An 11,679-nucleotide genomic window follows, 5' to 3' on the forward strand; every position below is an offset into this window, starting at 1 on the left:
CAATGACTAGCAGAGAAAGAATATGTTACTGTTGCCTACAGTGACCTTTTAAGTGAGTTATATATAGCAATTTTATTTTTCACCTGAATAAATATAGAAAATAAGCTAATTGTTCTCATGTTCATTAACTTATAGATGGATATAAGTACTGCATTAAATTAACAAAGAGAAAGCATTTCATGGCAATTTGTTGTGTAAATCCAATCATTATTTTTCTGTGATATTTATGTCCCTGGATCATTTTCCTAAACCCAAAGTAAGAATGCCACGTACGCTGCAGACAGGATTATGTAGCTAGAGCTTGCAATAAATCAACAGAGTCACCTTTCAATGATAACACTGCAGTGATGTCAATCCGTAAATCCAAATTTCAAACTGTAAACTCTGTAAGGTTCCATCACCACACTGCGAGATAGGCAAATGTGCCCTTCCAGAAACCATCCCATTAAATGATTATTCTTGAACAAGAGTAGGACCTAAAGAAATGAGCCCATGAATTGTCATGGACCATACTGAGAGTTGCTGATGCTCCAACGCAGCACCGAAGGAATGCTTCGTTGCTGGAGGTGCCACTAAGACACGTCTGCATTCTCAGGTGGACATAAACAATCTCATGGTTCTAATTTACAGCTAAGTAGAAGAACTACTCCCTGTATCATAGCCAATAAATGACCCCCCCAGTCAACATCACAAAAACAGATCATTATCATTTTGCTTTTTGTGGGAACTTTATTTAGATATCTGGTCAGCATGACTCTTTGTCTCCTACATTACATTAGTGACAATATTTCCAAAGTACTGTATTCATTGTGAGGTATTTTGCAGCATCTGGGCTGGGGAATTTGCGATATTCATACATGTTTTTCTTTTTGATGTGAATGTATGATCTCTCTTGTCACTACTTTTGATGAAATAAAATAGTGACACAGAACTTGGGTATTGCTGAAAAGATACATTTTGTTGAAGCTTTTTATCTTGCTCTCATCAGGATAATTCACAAGAATGCCAAAGTAAAGGGAAGACAGCATTTATACAGTAAAAGAGTTCATTGGTTGCCAAGTGGACTCTGAATTGTTAGAGGCATTGCCATAGAGAATGCACTGGTGGAAGATGACTAACAGTCACCTCAAATGCTCATTAGCAGCAGCATGTACCCTCTACTAGATCAGCTGTGAAATTCACCAAGGTTCTTTGGACAGCACCTTCCAAACCCTTGAACATTTCCATCTAGAAGGACCAGGGCAGCAAGTATATAGGAACATCACCCCCTGCAAGTTCCCCTCCAAGCCACTCAACATCCTGACTTGGAAATATATCACCGTTCATTCACTGTCACTGGGTCAAAATCCAGGATTCCCCTCACTGACAGTGTTGGGTCTAATTACACCAAAAGGAGAGCGGCAGTTCCAGAAGGCAGCTTCCTACCAGCTCCTCAAGGTGTAAGTAAGAATGGGAAATAAATGCCAGCCCAGCCAGCACCAGCTACATTTTGTGAGTGAATAAAAGTTATGCCAAAATTTGTTTAAACCTTAAAATAGACAAGATGACTCTCATTTGTCAAGGTATATCAATGTGCTATTTTAACAACTATACTCAAAAGAAAATAACTGATCTGAGCAATATCTTGAGTAATTGTCAGTAGAAAATCTAATTTTACAATTGCCCACATTCTGTTGTAAAATTTGTTAAAGAATTGTTCAACTGGAAAGCAACATTAACATTTATATTTATTAAAGATTTATGGATTAAAATGTCATGTTGAGTGTTGAGTCTTTGCCACACATTTTCTGATTACTTTTCTATAAGACCACCTCACTCCAATAACAATTAGCTGTTGGCATCGCCATTGCTAGAAAACAGGTTTTTGAGTGACTTATCCATACTGATGCAATATTTCACTCAACATAACATAAAAGCTAATATTCAATCACTGGGATGAGTTAGTGTGGAAAAGAGACTATTCATGGGAATGAGGAAGTGCTAGAGATGTAAGCAACATGTTAAAATAACACATAATTGTAGAAAACATCCAAATCAGTACTATCTGGAACATGAGAACATCAGAACCTTTGAGTTCCCCTCCCAGTCTCATGCCATCCAGATTTAGAAATACATTGCCATTCCTTCAGTATCCTTGGATTAAAATCCTGGAATTCCCTCACCAATCGATTTGGTGAATTCTACTTTTACTCTGTCCTGCTATTCTAATTATATCTGTGTAACCTTGTAAACTTAATCCTGTGAGTCAAGCAGCTCCTCAATATGCTCTTCCTGATATATCTGTAGATGTTAAAATTCTATATCATTACAGTAAAACAACTGTGGACCAAACACTTCGCCTAATGTTGCAGTCAAGATTTTGCATTTATGACATTTTTCCTATTGAAAACTTAACATTTCAATATTGATTCAAAATTCCAACACAACCCTGGGAAAAGGTGATGAACAAATGGTTACAAAGGCACAATACATTTAATTCAACTTAAGGAGTAGAAAGGAAGCAGTGATACTGCTGGTTTTACCCATCACAGGGACCAATCGGAAAGCACATTCATTCATAAACGAAAAGCCTGTAGAAAATCAAGAACAGGAATTTCAGCAAATTTGATTTGATCTTGCAACAAAGTGATTGGCAATGAGGGAGAGAAATACCTGAAAAGTGCACAGGAGAACTTGACTGATCAGTGAAAGGGAAGAGATGAGAAAGAATTTGTTCTGTCAGAGAGGAGAGAAATTCTTTACTGCAGAGGGTTGTTGAGGCTGGGCCATATTCAAGACTAAAATCGACAGATATTTAGGGAATTAAGGATTGTGGGGAAAAGGCAGAAAAGTGGAGTTGAGGATTATCAAATCAGCCACAATGTCACTGCACAGCAGACCAGACTTGATGGGCTGAATGGCCTACTTCTGCTCCTGCATTTTATGGCCATAAGCAGAACTAGGTTTAATTTTGGGGAATGAGGTGGATCAAATGGAACATGTTTCTTTCGTAGCAACTTGTTATGGATTAGGCCAGACCACTCAAAACACTCTTAAGCAGGTAGTCCAGACCGTAACTTTGCAATTTGCTTCGATAAGTGCACAGTGAAAATGACCTGGAGTAAGTTAGCTAGGTTTACTACCAGGTTTTAAAACAGACAAAACTTTACCTACAAAATTATGGAATGAAACACAAAGAACAGAATATAGAATACCCACAAAACTCAATCTATCCAAACTAGAATTAATTATGCTGTTCCAAAAAACATGTGCAACGGTCCCAATAAACAAACTCCTTAAACACAGAGCAAAAAATGAAACAAAGGTTTACAGGTCAAAGTTAGAAGGGCAAAAGGAGAGAAAGTCTAGCAGTCTGTTTCCACACAGCCCACTGCTGCACTGACTCAAACAAGCTTCCAGGACTGACCACGTCCCTTTCATGATACAGATCACTTCTAAAGCATGAAAGTTTTGGCCTAAAGTCTCATTTGTTTACATATAAACAAAAAGGCCTCCCAATACCCTTTTCATCTCTGCACTAAACCAGTCGCCTCAGAGCCTGGGGCTGTTTTATGACCCCTCCAAAAAATACCAAGGACCCAGTATTCTTGAGAAAAGGAACAGCTTTTAGAAAAAAAGGACCAGCTTTGTGACAAACTACATTCACAACATTATTAAATAATCCTAAAAAGAGAGAGAGAAATTGAAGATGAAAGAACTCAACCAGAAGAGGACGCATTTCTGAATTTTGGAATAGAAGTTTGGACCAGTTGGATTGGAAAAAATAAAACATAAGGCAGTTAAAATAATAATTAAGCGATAGCAGACTTCCAGAGATTGGAGACTTTGGATGCAGAGAAATGACTTGTATGAGGAAAGGGAATTCAAATCCAAACCATGGCTTCCCTGGATGTCTAAAGAAATTCAAATTAAAATGTGAACTTCTCTGTGTTAAACTGCACCTGCCATTTGTTTGCCCATTTCACCTTCACTTTGTCCATGTCCTCCTGAGGTTTCCTTTGAGCTCTCTATTTTTGGGAATCTGTGAAGTTTTGTCTTTACAAACAAGTTCAGGCCATTAATATTTTTCAGAAGGAGCAGCAATTCCAATATCATTCCCTGGGGACAGCACTGTACACCTCCCTCTAGTCTAATAAATAATCACTCACCAATGCTCTCAACTTCTGTTTCACAGGCACTTTTATATCTAAGTGCTGCTTGGTCTTTCATCTCTTTACCTTCAATTATTTACATTTAATACATACTTTGTCTAAAGAGAGTTGTTAAATGTTTTATAGAGTTATCATTGAACATTTGTAATAGGGCCAATATTTGACATTTAACCATTAATACCATTAAAGAGAAAAATTAAGGTATTTTGCCATTGTCAGTGAAACGTGTGAAACAATGGTCATAGATTCAGACATTAACAATTAGTTGTTGATTTAACAACATCTTTCAGCTGGATAATTTTTTTTTAATATTCACAGGAACATAGAAATTACAAGCAGGAATAGAGTAGGCTACTGGTCCCTAAAGCCTGCTCTATCATTTAATAACATCATGGTTTATCTAATTATATCCTCAACTCCACTCTCCTGCTTACCCTGATGACTTTGGCATTTAACACCAACCAAAAGAACTGCAGGTGCTGGAAATCTGAAAAAAAACCTATTAATTGCTGGAAAATCACAGCAGGTCTGGCAGCATCTGTGGAGAGAAATCAGAGTTAAAATTTCGGGTCCAATGACCCTTCCTCAGATCTGATGGTAGCTGGGAGGAAGTTGGTTTAATGCAGAAGAAGGGAGGGGAGGGGAATATGTATCTGGTGGAAACAGAGGTGTCAGAGAAGGGAAGGGGGGGAGTCAGAGATGGAGACCAGGTGGGATCTGAGAGCACAAATTGCAGTCAGTTCAGATGGAGATAGATTGGAATGACTGCGGGGCGGTGGGCAGAGAAATTGAGGTAACCAATTCACATCACCAGTTCTCAATAAACAGGTTAAGGTCAGGCAAAAGGTCAAGAGGGAAGGGTCCAGGTGGAGGGAGAGTATTGGAGGCAGGTGAAGGGGTATCTGGGATGGGGAGGAGACTCTTGTCTGAAGAAATGGACACAAAGGCACAGGAATTTGTCTCAGCTTTTTCATGATTTGGACATTTCACTTTGTGCTGGATAATTAGTTTATTGGGGAATACAGGTACCATGTATTAGGTAAATGCATGCTATGAATGACAGTCCTGCTAAGGACACAACTCTAATACTCTAGCATCAAATGTGGAATTGTATTTTTCAGGGAACCTAAAGATTAAATATTGCAGTTTCTTTTTGTTCAATTTACACTAGATATTAGAGGTTGAATGCATTCATATTCTACACAAACCCGATTGCCAGATTTTTTTTATTTCAAAAATATACTTTAGTCGTAAAATAATTTGATGGTCTGTACATTTAGTCATGCCATACATATGTCAACGTTTACATACACAAATCAGAATTTATCATTGTTATGTACAGGTCCGTGCATTTCTCAATCATATGCCCATATATTTAGTTGAGGCATCAGCAGAGCCCAAACGTCCGCATGGGCCCCCTGTTCTTCTTTAGGCAGGCTGATGTTCAACCAGAATCATAATGAATTAGTCACTAACTTGTGGCAACTCTGCGAGCCAAATGGTTCTAAAATCTACTGTCTACACTTTTCCCAGATACTGACTGTTGCAGCTTTTCTTTCTGATTCGATGAGCTGTGGTTGCAACGAACAATATTTTTCTGTGGAAATGAGGAAAGGTAGCTATAATTTCATTGTGAAATGGCACGGAACATTCTGGTAGATCAGGTTCATTTGATTTGTTCCGCTTATTGAATTTGCATTTGAGTGTCAGCTATCAGACTGACTGTGGTGTGGTGTTTACCAATGTTTATGCAACATGTTTATGCATGCAAATCTTGCTCTGTGAATCAGAGTTTTCATTTGTCAGAAAGAGCATGGAATGTGACTGTGCCTGATTATAATCGGAATTTGCACCATAACCTTTGGAGGTGATTTATGTCAATTTGACAGCTTGTCATATTTGTAAGATGATAACAGCGGCTGTTCGTCAAAAACCATGACTAAAGAAAAGCCTTTGCATGTCTGAGTGAAATGAATAAAGCTGATCTGAGCTGACTAGCTCTCTGAATTAGTCAATATTGCCCTTAGACACATTGTTACATTGAAGCCACAAAATAAATGAAAAGTTTTCATTATTGTTGTAGAAATTAGATGAAGAATTTTTGTCTTCGAACATTTTACATGTCTGTACACAAATACTGTCTGACAACAATCAGATTATTTTGGTGAAATTTGCAGAAAAGGTTTTATATCAGAGCGAATTATTTGTTTTTCTCCATTTGCTCATTCCCAATGTGTGGATCACTGCCCAACACGAGTTGCTCTTGAGGTGCTGGTACTGAGCTGCCTACTCCAAATGCTGCATTCCATTTGGTATCAGTGCTCACATGCTGTCAGGCAGTGAGTTTGACCCAGTAACTTCCAAAGAATGGTGATCTATCTTACCAACTCTTGTAGTGTAAAGCTAGCTCAGTTCAATTTCAAGTCAATGGAAATTTTCAGAATATTGATATTGGGGTATTCAGTAATTGAATGTCATAGGGACATGATTCAACTCTGTTTTGTTGAGGATGGTCATTGCTGAGCATTTTGTATGGTGAGAATGTATTTGGCAGTTATTAGTCCACGCCTCAAAGCTATCCAGGTCTGGTGGATTATGGACAAGCAGGAGTCATGCAGGGTGCTGAACATTTTGCAATCATCAGCAAACATCCTCATTTCTGACCATGTGATGGAGAAAAGGTCATTGATGAAGCAGCTGAAGATGGTTGGGCCTAGGACACTACCCTGAGGAACTCCTGCAGAGATGACTGACCTCCAACAACCACAACCATCTTCCTTTGTGCCAGGTATGGCTCCAACCAATGGAGAGATTGCCCCAATACCCATTGATTCCAGTTTTGCTAGGGCTCCTTGATGCCACACCTGGCCGAATGCAGCCTTCTGTCATGGGCTGTCCCTCTTCCCTCCCCTCTGGAATTCAGCTCTTTTGTCCATGTTTGAACCAAGGCTGTAATGAGGTCAGGAGCTGAGTGACTCTGGCAGAACCCAAACTGGGTGTCATTGAGCAGGTTATTGCTAAGGAGATGTTGCTTAATAGTATTTCTTTGAAATTTTATCATTTTGCTGATAATTGAGAGTATAATAATTGGCTAGGTTGGATTTGTCTTGCTATCCATACAGCAATCTTTCCACATTGTTTAGCTGAACTGGAACAATTTAGTTAGATGCACATTTAGTTCTGGAGCACAAGTCTTCATTACTATTGCCAGAATGTTGTCAGGGCCCATAGCCTTTGCAGTACCCAATGCCTCTAACCAAATTGTGAAATCACATGGAATAATTTGAATTGGCTGAAGATTCACTTCCGTGATGCTGGGGACCACTGGAGGAGACCAAGATGGACCCATATGGTGACTATTTCTGGCTGAAGATTGATGCTTGAGAATGAGCTGACAGTAATTGGCCAGATTGAATTTGTCCTGCTTTTTCTGGGCAATTTTCCGTATTGTTGGGTAGATGCCAGTGCTGTAACTGGACTTGGCTAGGGGAGCAGCAAGCTCTGGAGCACAAGCCTTCAGTATTGTCTGAATGTTGTCTTTGCAATATCCAGTGCCTCCAATTGATTCTGAAAATATTTTGAGTGAAGTGAATTACTTGGAAACTAGCATTTGGGATGATGCAGACCTCTGGTGGAGGTTGAGATGGGTCATCGAGTTGCTGCAAAAGCATTCAGCCTTATCTTTTATATTGATGTGTTGGGCTCTTTCTTCTTTGAGTTGATTAGTTTCCACCACCAGCGATGACTGGATGTGACAGGACTGCAGGACTTAGATTGGATCTGTTGGCTTCGGAATTGCTTGGTTCTGTCTATCATTTGCTGCTTATGCTGTTTGGCATCTAATAGTCCTGTTTGATGGCTTTATCAGGTCTCATTTTTCGATATGCCTGGTGCTGCTCATGGCATTCCCACCAGCACTCCCCATTGAACCAGGGTTGATTCCCCTGGTGTGCTGGTCATGGTTGAGTGGACCACGAAGGTTCAGCTGCATGGAAAATTATGGAAAACGTTAAAGGAGACAGAGGGGGAGGGTTCACTGGAGATTATCAAATTTTCCAGAACAATTAACAGGACGAACAATATGGAAAGAGTCAGGAATCTAACCTCAGGAGGAGCAGATAAGGAGACAACCATGAGGAGGGAACAGTCAATACAGGATGGAGTGTGTTGCACTTAAATACACTCAGGATATGAGACAAGGGAAATGAGCTTGTAGCACAGATTGAAATCAGTGGGTACGATGTTGTGGGTATCTCAGAAATGTGGCTGCAAAGGGGATCAGGGATGGGAACTAAATATCCAAGGATACTCATCGTATTGGAAGGACAGGCCAATGAGCAGGAAGGACTTGGTTGGCTTGTTATTAAGAAATAAAATTCAATCAATAGCAGGAAGTGATATAGAATTGGGAGGCATATAATATGTGTGGGTAGAGTTGGGCGAAACTTCTAATGGGATTTGTATACAGGCCTTGACACAGTCATCAGAAGGTGGGGAAGAAAATAAATCAGGAGGTCGAAAAGGTGCGTAGGGAAGGCTTTATTACAAGGATCATGAGGGAGTTCAATATGCAGCTGGACTAGGAAAATCAGGTTGGTAGTGGATTCCAAGGGAAGGAATTCATGGAATATCTATGAGACTTTTTTTGGACCAGCTTGTGGTAGAGCCTACTAAGGAACAGACAATTCTGGATTTGGTGATGTGTAATGAGGCAGACTTGATTAGTGAGTTTAAGGTGAGGGAATCCTTAGGCACAGTGACCATAATCTGACAGAATTCACCCTGCAGGTTGAGAGGGAGAAACTGGAGTCAGGTGTAATGGTATTACAATTGAGTAAAGGTAACTGCAAAGATATGAGACAGGAGCTGGGCAAAATTGATTGGAAGGGGAGCCTAGCAGGGAAGATGATATAACAGCAATGGCAGGAGTTTCTGGGGATAATTCAGGGGAGGATTCTCGATTACTAAGAAATGGGTAATGTAACACCCTTGTTTAAGGAGGGAGAGAGGCAGAATATAGAAAAGTATAAACTGGTTAGCCTGACCTCAGTCAATGGTAAAACTTTAGAGTCCATTATTAAGGATGAGATTGCAGAGTACTTGGGAAATGCATGGTAAAATAGCGCTGAGTCCAGAGGATGTCATGCCTGACAAATTTGTTAGAATGTTTTGAGGAAGTAACAAGCAAATTAGACAAAGGAGAGTCAGTGGGCGTGATCCATTTGGATTTCCAGAAGGCCTTTGACAAGGTGCTGCACAGGGGCCTGCTGAATAAGATGATCCCCTGGTTTTAAAGACATGATACTGGCATGGATAGTGGGTTGGCTGACTGGCAGAAGGTAGAGAGTGGGGATAAAGGGGTCTTTTTCAAGATGGCAGCCAGAGGGCATTGTTGCTAAATTTGCTGATGAAACAAAGATAGGTGGAGAGACAGGTTAGTGCTGAGGAAGTGGGGAAGCCTCAGAAAGACTTGAACAGGTTAGGACAATGGGCAAATAAGTGTCAGATGGAATACACCAGGCGAAGGTGTGAGGCTATGTACTTTGGTAGGAAGAATAAAGGCAGAGACTATTTCTAAATTGGGAAAGGCTTCAGAAATCTGAAGCATGATGGGATGAGAAGTTCAAGATTCTCTTCAGTTTAACATGCAGGTGCAAATGCCAGTTAGGAAGGCAAATGCAGTGTCAGAATTCATTTCAAGAGGGCTAGAATACAACAGCAGAGACATACTGCTAAGGGTCTGTTCAGACCACTATTGAAATATTGTGAGCAGTTTTAGGCCCAGTGTATGGTGTTGGAGAGGGATCCAGATGAGATTTACAAAAATGATCCCAGGGATGAAGGACACTGGATCTGTACATGATGGAGTTTAGAAGGATGCTGGGGGGAGGGGGTTCAGAATCTCATTAAAACTGAGAGAATACTGAGAGGCCTGGATAGAGTGAACATGAGAAAAATGTCTCCACTAGTAGGAGAGACTAGAACCTGGGGCCACAGCTTCAGAGTGAAGGGGTGGCCCTTTAGAACTGAAATGAGGAGAAATTTCTTCAGCCAGAGGGTGGGGAATCTATGGAACTCATTGCCACAGAGGGCTGTGGAAGCCAAGCCATTGAGTGTCTTTGAGACAGAGATAGATAGGTTCTTGATTAGTAAGGGGATCAAAGGCTTTAGGGAACAGGTAGGAAAATAGGGTTGAAATACATATCAGCCATGATTGAATGATGGAGTAGACTTGATGGCTGAATGGTCTAATTTCTCCTATATCTTATAAACTCCTTAAGAGGTCCTGCTCTTTCCAAGTTTGTGGTCAACTCATTTAGCATTGCCTTATGTTTTTCTGTAAGAAATGCTGTTTTATAATGTCTCCATGAAATTAATGTCTTGAGTGTGGAGATCTCAAACAGATGTCTTCAAAATCCAAACAGGATTCAGGCAAGGCTACGTGATAGACACTTACAATTAATAATCAATATTTCAGTTCCTGTTTACCTCATCAAAAGATTAACAGCATCTCAGTGGAAAACTCTTCCAATTCAGTCACCTCTATGTACTACAGATAAACCTGCTGTACAATTTGCAGATGACACCAGTGTCATTGGTTGTTCTGTATTAGTTTTGAAAGTCACTCTTGGTCTCTTTAATTCTGCATACCAGAAACTCAACTTGCCCTTGAATGTTGTTAAGTAAGTCATCCCACACCTTAGCAGCTGCTTCCCTCCAGGTAGTCCTGCACCACTCATCAAGGCCTGGCCCATATTCTGTAAACTGCAGTGAACATTTGACAAGGTGGACCCCAGCAAGTGAACAGATGTCCTAATGTACAGAGCAGTTGCTGTCACCATGCCCCTGTACTGCACTGAGACCTGGGCTGTGTACTAGTGTTATACAACAATGCTGGAGAACTTCCACCAGTAATGCCCCTGCACAGTCTCCAGATTCACTGGAAGGAACATCAAACAAATACTGGTGTCCTTCTTGAAGCTGTCTCTGTGAACATTCAGGCAAAACAAACCATGATGACGATGAACTGGGCACTATGTCCTGAATCTGAAAAGTGTCTCCTCAGATTTTGCGGAGCAGGGGTAGTGTCCCTACCTCTGGGTCAGGAGGTCTGAGTTTCATCTGCCTGGGAGGTATGTCACAACAAAGTATGCTGAGTCTATAAACCTCATCAATGCTGCAGTATGGGGCAGTGGAGTACAGAACCAAGCCCATGTGTGCCAAAAGATCTGCAGGTTGAGAATTGCTGTGTACAAGTTTCACAAATGTACCCTACCTCAGGCTAGCTTTAATCATTTACAACTTTTATTTAATTTTTAAAAAAGCTTGATTTTGTTAAAATCATAAAGTCCATTCCTTTGTTACAATCAAGTGAGGAACACTCAGATAGCACACTCTTTTCCCTCTCCTTATTTGTTAGCAATAGGTATTTTAGTTGGAAAAGGATATCCTTGCCAATGTAGTGAATATTTAACTTTGTCCCCACTGAAAGCATAAAAGAACTATTTAGATGGATTTTCTTGAGTTT

This window comes from Chiloscyllium punctatum, chromosome 27 (genome assembly GCF_047496795.1).
Source record: "Chiloscyllium punctatum isolate Juve2018m chromosome 27, sChiPun1.3, whole genome shotgun sequence".
In the NCBI taxonomy this organism is placed as follows: Eukaryota; Metazoa; Chordata; class Chondrichthyes; order Orectolobiformes; family Hemiscylliidae; genus Chiloscyllium; species Chiloscyllium punctatum.